This window comes from Humulus lupulus, chromosome 6 (assembly GCF_963169125.1).
Source record: "Humulus lupulus chromosome 6, drHumLupu1.1, whole genome shotgun sequence".
NCBI lineage: Eukaryota > Viridiplantae > Streptophyta > Magnoliopsida > Rosales > Cannabaceae > Humulus > Humulus lupulus.
Genome location: NC_084798.1, coordinates 11,258,918 through 11,268,601, shown reverse-complemented (window position 1 = coordinate 11,268,601; position 9,684 = coordinate 11,258,918). Strand labels below are relative to the sequence as shown.

The window sequence follows — 9,684 nt, the reverse complement described above, 5'->3', positions numbered from 1 at the left end:
CTAAGTTGTTGAAGTAACCAATAGGTGGGAATAATTAATTTATGGGTGTTAGAGAAACTTTTTCAGAAAAGTTTGCGAGTCAAAAATGCTAGACTAAGTAATATAAGAAGATTGGGAAATTTTCATTTTTTACTATTCACCAGGTACTATTCATAGTGGGTCCCACAGTGGGGTCCGCAAGGGTCCCACAGTAGGGTCCACATGGGTCCCACAGCGTGGTCCACCCCATGGGTTCCACATGTTGATGCAGTAGTGACACATTGATGACTTAAGCAAATTACTATGCTTGATATTTTGAATATGTTATTATTCCACTATGCTTATTATTTTTAATATTTTATTAGAATAGTATCCCAAGTTTTTCCTATAAATAGCCCTTCCAAAACTCATCTTGAAATCACAAAAACCTCATTTCCTTTCTCTTACTCTACCCAAAAATATTCTTAACATCCTTCTAAAGTTCTAAACCTCGGAGATCTAGGCGAAGTTCTGTCCATAACGCTAGCCTTTTAGGTAAGCTCTTCCCGAGCCTTTCTTTTCAGTTATTTAGTTATTATATATGTATAGATTATTTTACTATGCCGTTATAATGCAAAAATTTATATATAGATTAATTTACTATGCCGTTATAATGCCAAAATTTATATATAGATTATTTTACTATGCCGTTATAATGCAAAAATTTATATATAGATTAATTTACTATGCCGTTATAATTTATATATAGATTATTTTACTATGCCGTTATAATGCCAAAATTTATATATAGAGTATTTTACTATGACGTTATAATGCCAAAAGTTATATGTAGATTATTTTACTATGCCGTTATAATACCAAAAATTTATATATAGATTATTTTACTATAATGCCAAATTTATATATGGATTATGTTACCATGCCATTATAATGCCAAAATTTATATAGATTACTTTACTATGCCATTAAAATGCTAAAATTTATATATGGATTATTTTACCATGTCGTCATATTTTACAAATGCCAAAATTGAAATATGAACTATTTTTTTATGTATCCTCATAATAGTAAACTTATATAGGCTATGGTCATACTTTGGACTATTATTATGGACTCTTATGACCTTATTCCCTATTATTATGGACAAGTATTATGACCTGGACTTTTCAGTATGACCATGACCACGACTTTTAGATCAGGACCTTGTCATGGACAACTATAGTATGACCATACGCCTGGACATAAAATAAGCACTAAAACAGGAAAAATGGGATAATAACAATATTAAGCTAACATTTCATAATGTAGATTTTATGTAATTTAATAGTTTGTGTTTTTATCAGGAAGCTAACAATTTCGATTGTTTTATCAAGACGCAAGGTAAGTAGAATCCTCATCTACAATACAAGTCTTTTATGTGTCTTATGTGCATTTATATGCTTTATATGTTATCCTGCCATGTTCTTATGCATAAGTTATTTTCAAGAATGTTATAATTATTATGCATAAGCATGCTTAATGTTCACAGACAAGTTACTGAAAGCGTTAAAGTAGAGGTGCTGCTTGGGAGACCTAAGTCCCAAATAAGTAAGGAGGGAGATGTACGTCCCTATATAATGAATGTTTATGAGGGAGAAATTCCCTATTATCATGTTATGTTCAGGTGGGAATGTGATTCCCTATGTAATGCCGGCAGCAGCATCCTCTAGGGCCCAAAAGAAAGGAAAGTGAAAGAAAGAAAATACATAGCATGTTGCATGTTTATTTTAATGCATATGAGGTAGTTATTCTACTTACTGAGCCTTAGCTCATCAGATAATGTTTTGTATTGTAGGTAAGAGACCCCAAATATAAATTTTTGATGAGTATACGTGGGGCCAACATGACTGTACATATGGGGCTGACCTGAAGGGAGTGGAGTTCTGCTATGCTATTTTATAAATAAACAAGAAACTTGGTTTTATTATATTTCATTAAAAGTATTTTGTGAACTTTATCATTTACTTAAAGCTTTAAAAAGTATTTCATGAACTTTGTAATTTACATAAAGCTTTTCAATTTATCAGTTGGATACATTTTCATTTCTACGTTAAGGTGTAGTAACGCCACGAAAATGATTTATAAAAGTATTAAGATTTGTATGTAAGATAAAGTTTTTATCTAGTTGTGAGTATTGTGTGGTTAAGGTTATAAACATTATTTATGTATTGTTTAATAAAGTTTTTTGTAAATTCAGAATTTCAGTATTGTCATATTTAGGTTAAAATTTGTTTTTACTCTATATATATGTATGTTAAGAAAGGAGGTCGTTACAGAGTGGTATCAGAGCGGTTCGGTTTTGAAGACAATCCCATATGTACAAGCATGATGGTAAGCGTGGTACTCATCTAGTAAGTCCTTATAAATATATATTTGCGTTAAAATTTAATCCCTTAGCAAAGTTATATCTAGCGCTACTTGACATGTAAACAAGTGATATGGTGATTTACTTTCAAGAAAGTTTTATTCATGGTAATCATCCCAACTCATGACCTTTTAGAATTGAAGAATGGAAGGACATGCAGCTGGAGAGCCTACTGCAGAGCAAACTATTCCAAATGTTGCTGAGCTAATGCGGAGATTTCAGGAAGAAAGGGAGAAAAACCAACGGTTAGAAGAGTTACTAGAACAATTCCTAAGGCAACAAAGAAATGAAGGACGACCACAGGGTAATGAAGAATCACCACATGAGAGCGCAGACCACCCACCAACAAATGGAGCACAACAACACGCACCACCTCCGACTCCTTCAATAGAAGTCAGAAATGCGACAGCCAATTACTCTCCGGAGACCTTTATGAAATTCCACCCCCCGGAATTTTATGGAAGCATTGATTCAAAAGTAACAGAGAATTGGATTCGCACGATGGAAAGACTTTTTGATCTAGCTCGAGTCCCCCAAGTTGACAAAGTACGGCTAGCAATATACTTGTTGAGGGAGGATGCTAGCTATTGGTGGGATACTATGGCGGCCATCCATGGAGTAGACACAATGACTTGGGAACATTTTCGAAACTTGTTGGAAGAAAGATACCTTACAACTGCCTTAAAAGATGAAAAAGCAAGAGAATTCACCTACCTAAGGCAGAAAAAGATGCTGATGGAAGAGTTTATTCGAAAATTTAATGAACTCTCAAGATACGCCCCCCACATGGTCTGTACGGATGAATTAAAAATCAAGCATTTCAAAAATGCTATTCATCCTGACATCCGTAAAGATCTCGAAGTAGCAGACTTGGAGGGAGCTTCTTTTTCCAAAGTAGCTGACAAAGCCTTGAAGATCGAAAGGGCAATACTGATGCAAGAACGGGAGAAAGAAGCTGAATTCAGAAGACAGGGCGCAAGGAACTTCCGAAATCGGCAAAATAACCATTTCATAAAAGGTGGTCCAAGTCAGAGAAATAGTGACAAGAAGCGGCCTAACCAGTGGAGTTTCAACAACAACAACAACAAGAGAGGAAAGGAGCAGTCCCAAGAAAAGCCAAGATTTCCTCAATGCCTCAAATGTAACAGATATCATCCTGGTGAATGTCGGGTTGGTACTAACACTTGCTACATATGCGGGAAGCCGGGACACTTTGCAAGGGAATGTTCCAACCGTAATGAACAATATAAAGGAGGAGAGGAAAAGAAAACAAATGGCAGAGTCTTTGCCTTGACTCGAGAAGAAGCGGAAGCAAGTCCATCCATAGTAATCTCAGGTCAGCTCCTTTTCAATAATGTCCCTGCATCAGTATTAGTTGATTCTGGAGCTACACACTCATTCGCATCAGTGCATTTAGTTGGTAGACTAAATGGATTACCTGTTGAGATGGATACAATTTTTAGTGTAGCACTACCCTCCGGGGAAGTGCTATACTCAACTCATTGGTATAAGACTATACCAATTACAATCAATGACAGGGAACTATATGTTAACCTGATCATTATCGACATGAAGGACTATGACGTCATTTTAGGAATGGATTTCCTAACAACGTATAACGCTAGAATCGACTGTAGTAAGAAAGAAGTCGTTTTTGCACCGGTTGGAGAAGAAGAAGTTCATTTTCAAGGGAAAGAGAAGCGAACCCCTTCACCAATGATTTCTGCAGCAAAGGCCAGGAAATTATTAGCAAACGGATGCACCGGATATCTAGCAATGATTTGTGACGTCTCGAAAGAGAAGCTTGCGCGACCTGAAGACGTTCATATTGTACGCGAATTCATGGAAGTATTTCCAGAAGATCTTCCTGGAATTCCTCCCGATCGTGAAATTGAGTTTGAGATCGAGTTGTTACCTGGTACAACTCCGATTTCAAAGGCCCCTTACCGCATGGCACCTGCCGAACTGAAGGAACTAAAGACTCAACTGGAGGAACTTTTGGAAAAGAAGTTTATAAGACCCAGTCATTCACCGTGGGGAGCCCCAGTACTATTCGTGAAGAAGAAGGATGGCACAATGAGAATGTGCATTGATTACAGGGAGCTCAACAAAGTGACGATTAAAAATAAGTACCCGCTACCAAGGATTGATGATTTATTCGACCAACTACAAGGAGCGGCAGTATTTTCAAAGATAGACCTTCGTTCGGGATACCACCAGCTCAAGGTGAAGGAACATGATATTCCCAAAACGGCGTTTCGAACTCGTTACGGACATTACGAATTTCTGGTGATGCCATTTGGACTAACCAATGCTCCTGCAGCTTTCATGGACCTCATGAATAGAGTATTTAAGGATTTCTTGGATAAATTTGTCGTTGTGTTTATCGATGATATCCTTATATACTCAAAGTCAGAAAAAGAACATGAGGAACATCTAAGACGTACGCTGGAAACTCTCAAAAAGGAACAACTGTATGCCAAATTCAAGAAGTGTGAATTTTGGCTCGACAAGATTAACTTTTTGGGACATGTTGTATCAAAAAGTGGAATTTTGGTGGATCCAGCTAAGGTGGAAGCAGTAAAAGAATGGTCCCAGCCAAGGAATGCAACTAAAATAAGAAGTTTTCTGGGCTTAGCTGGATATTATCGACGATTCATAGAAGGGTCTTCCAAAATCGCAACCCCACTTACGGCACTCACTAGAATGAATAGTCGATTCATATGGACGGAAGCTTGTGAGAAGAGTTTTATGGAATTAAAGAATCGACTAACTAATGCCCCAGTCCTCACCATCCCGAATAGTACAGACGAGTTTGAAATTTTCTGTGACGCTTCAAAGATGGGATTAGGAGCGGTGTTGATGCAAGAAGAAAGAGTAGTAGCTTACGCCTCCAGACAATTAAAGGATTACGAGCAGAACTACCCCACACATGATCTAGAGTTAGCTGCGGTAGTTTTTGCCTTGAAAATTTGGAGACATTATCTCTATGGAGTAAGATGTAAAATTTTTACCGATCACAAAAGTCTGAAGTACTTCTTTACCCAGAAAGAACTTAATATGAGACAAAGAAGGTGGTTGGAATTAGTCAAAGACTACGACTGTGAAATTTTATACCACCCTGGGAAAGCCAACAAAGTAGCGGATGCATTGAGTAGAAAGACGTCGACAAGCTTGATGTTCCTTCAAGCCTTGTCCAAACCGCTACAAGAAGAAGTAGTAAGATCGGGCATAGAAGTAGTAATCGGAGGATTGTCCAATCTGACGTTGCAGTCGACTCTGCTGGAGGAAATAAAAGAAGGTCAAGAATCAGATCCTCACCTGACCGAGGTCAAAGCAGAAGTCAAAGAAGAAAAAGTGAAGAATTTTAATGTTTCTGACGCAGGAATATTAAAATTTAATGAAAGAATTTGCGTACCTGCAAGAGAGGACATTAAGAAAAAGATTATGAATGAAGCCCATAATACTCCATACACAGTACACCCAGGCTCAACAAAGATGTACAGAAGTTTGAAGGAACACTTTTGGTGGCCTGGCATGAAGAAAGACGTAGCCCAATATGTAGCTCGATGCCTTACTTGCCAGAGGATTAAGGCAGAACATCAACGACCTGGAGGAGAACTGCAACCCTTGGAAATACCAGAATGGAAATGGGAGCAGATTGCAATGGACTTTGTTATTGGACTTCCACGAACAAGCAAAGGATATGATTCAATATGGGTCATCATCGACCGATTAACAAAGTCTGCTCATTTCCTTCCGGTAAAGGTGACGTACACAAGGGACCAGTTAGCGGAAGCTTATGTGCAAGAGATAGTACGATTGCATGGAATTCCAATTTCCATAGTGTCAGATAGAGACTCAAAATTTACCTCGAAGTTCTGGCAAAGCTTGCACAAGGCTATGGGGACAAGATTGAAATTTAGTACAGCTTTCCACCCACAAACAGATGGTCAAACAGAAAGGACTATACAGACTCTTGAAGATATGCTAAGAGCGTGTGCCCTGGACTTTGAAGGATCGTGGAGTAAATATTTACCGCTGATTGAATTTGCCTATAACAATAGTTATCAGGAAACCATAGGGATGGCACCCTATGAAGCGTTATATGGGCGGAAGTGTCGATCTCCTATCCATTGGCATGAAGTGGGTGAAAGAAAGTACATAGAGCAACAAACTGGACCAGATATGGTGACGTCGACAACGGAAGCCGTTCGAAAAATTCAACAGAGGATAGCAACAGTCCAAAGTCGACAAAAGTGCTATGCAGACAAACGAAGAAGACCATTAGAGTTCCAAGTCGGAGAAAAAGTATTTCTGCGGATAACGCCAATGAAAGGTGTTATGAGATTTGGACAAAAAGGGAAATTGAACCCAAGGTTCATTGGACCTTTTGAAATACTAGACCGAATTGGAAAAGTGGCCTATAAATTGGCACTGCCACCAGAGTTGTCGGATGTACATGATGTATTCCATGTGTCTATGTTGAAGAAATACATTCCTGATTCCAGTCACGTGTTGAAACATGAAGTTATCCAGGTGGACAAAGACCTTACTTATGAGGAAAAGCCTGTCCAAATTTTGGATCGAAAGAATAAGGTCTTAAGAAATAAAGAAATACCTTTGGTCAAAGTATTGTGGAGAAGCCAGGCAATAGAAGAGGCTACGTGGGAGCGTGAGGATGAGATGAAAGCTAAACATCCCGATTTATTCTAGATTTTCGAGGACGAAAATTTATAAGGAGGGTAGATTGTAACTCCCATTTTCTTTTTACAAATTATAACAATTATGAAAGATAAGAGAAGATATTTTTATTCATTTTTGAGTGCATTACAATGCTAACCGAATGTTAGAGCTATTAAGTAAAGTGGAAGAATAACTAATGAATATGCAACTATAACATTCATGGGCATTTCATTAGTATAATACCCATAGAATGATGCTAAATACAAGCAAACAATCACTAAAGTTATGAAAAATAAAGAGAAATTCATGTTTTGATGATGAATTTTATCTAGAAGGATAAGAGATGAAGAAGTTGTGCAAATAAATGGTTGAAGGAACAAGTATTTATAGGGCAAAAACTAGCCGTCTATGACCGTTGGTGAATAGTGTTCATGACCGTTGGGGGTGTAGTTGTTTTCTATTATGGGATTTTAACAATTCTAAGTTGTTGAAGTAACCAATAGGTGGGAATAATTAATTTATGGGTGTTAGAGAAACTTTTTCAGAAAAGTTTGCGAGTCAAAAATGCTAGACTAAGTAATATAAGAAGATTGGGAAATTTTCATTTTTTACTATTCACCAGGTACTATTCATAGTGGGTCCCACAGTGGGGTCCGCAAGGGTCTCACAGTAGGGTCCACATGGGTCCCACAGCGGGGTCCACCCCATGGGTTCCACATGTTGATGCAGTAGTGACACATTGATGACTTAAGCAAATTACTATGCTTGATATTTTGAATATGTTATTATTCCACTATGCTTATTATTTTTAATATTTTATTAGAATAGTATCCCAAGTTTTTCCTATAAATAGCCCTTCCAAAACTCATCTTGAAATCACAAAAACCTCATTTCCTTTCTCTTACTCTACCCAAAAATATTCTTAACATCCTTCTAAAGTTCTAAACCTCGGAGATCTAGGCGAAGTTCTGTCCATAACGCTAGCCTTTTAGGTAAGCTCTTCCCGAGCCTTTCTTTTCAGTTATTTAGTTATTATATATGTATAGATTATTTTACTATGCCGTTATAATGCAAAAATTTATATATAGATTAATTTACTATGCCGTTATAATGCCAAAATTTATATATAGATTATTTTACTATGCCGTTATAATGCAAAAATTTATATATAGATTAATTTACTATGCCGTTATAATTTATATATAGATTATTTTACTATGCCGTTATAATGCCAAAATTTATATATAGACTATTTTACTATGACGTTATAATGCCAAAAGTTATATGTAGATTATTTTACTATGCCGTTATAATACCAAAAATTTATATATAGATTATTTTACTATAATGCCAAATTTATATATGGATTATGTTACCATGCCATTATAATGCCAAAATTTATATAGATTACTTTACTATGCCATTAAAATGCTAAAATTTATATATGGATTATTTTACCATGTCGTCATATTTTACAAATGCCAAAATTGAAATATGAACTATTTTTTTATGTATCCTCATAATAGTAAACTTATATAGGCTATGGTCATACTTTGGACTATTATTATGGACTCTTATGACCTTATTCCCTATTATTATGGACAAGTATTATGACCTGGACTTTTCAGTATGACCATGACCACGACTTTTAGATCAGGACCTTGTCATGGACAACTATAGTATGACCATACGCCTGGACATAAAATAAGCACTAAAACAGGAAAAATGGGATAATAACAATATTAAGCTAACATTTCATAATGTAGATTTTATGTAATTTAATAGTTTGTGTTTTTATCAGGAAGCTAACAATTTCGATTGTTTTATCAAGACGCAAGGTAAGTAGAATCCTCATCTACAATACAAGTCTTTTATGTGTCTTATGTGCATTTATATGCTTTATATGTTATCCTGCCATGTTCTTATGCATAAGTTATTTTCAAGAATGTTATAATTATTATGCATAAGCATGCTTAATGTTCACAGACAAGTTACTGAAAGCGTTAAAGTAGAGGTGCTGCTTGGGAGACCTAAGTCCCAAATAAGTAAGGAGGGAGATGTACGTCCCTATATAATGAATGTTTATGAGGAAGAAATTCCCTATTATCATGTTATGTTCAGGTGGGAATGTGATTCCCTATGTAATGCCGGCAGCAGCATCCTCTAGGGCCCAAAAGAAAGGAAAGTGAAAGAAAGAAAATACATAGCATGTTGCATGTTTATTTTAATGCATATGAGGTAGTTATTCTACTTACTGAGCCTTAGCTCATCAGATAATGTTTTGTATTGTAGGTAAGAGACCCCAAATATAAATTTTTGATGAGTATACGTGGGGCCAACATGACTGTACATATGGGGCTGACCTGAAGGGAGTGGAGTTCTGCTATGCTATTTTATAAATAAACAAGAAACTTGGTTTTATTATATTTCATTAAAAGTATTTTGTGAACTTTATCATTTACTTAAAACTTTAAAAAGTATTTCATGAACTTTGTAATTTACATAAAGCTTTTCAATTTATCAGTTGGATACATTTTCATTTCTACGTTAAGGTGTAGTAACGCCACGAAAATGATTTATAAAAGTATTAAGATTTGTATGTAAGATAAAGTTTT

The 9,684-nt window shown here is 36.1% G+C and overlaps 1 long non-coding RNA gene across 1 annotated transcript; it reads left to right on the top strand.

Moving 5' to 3' along the window:
* The first annotated feature begins 390 nt into the window (after positions 1-390).
* On the top strand, positions 391-9,130 carry LOC133783792 (uncharacterized). The gene is made up of 3 exons (XR_009870963.1): positions 391-513; positions 1,323-1,759; positions 8,908-9,130. It is a non-coding gene; the product is annotated as an uncharacterized LOC133783792 (long non-coding RNA).
* The last annotated feature ends 554 nt before the right edge of the window (positions 9,131-9,684 follow it).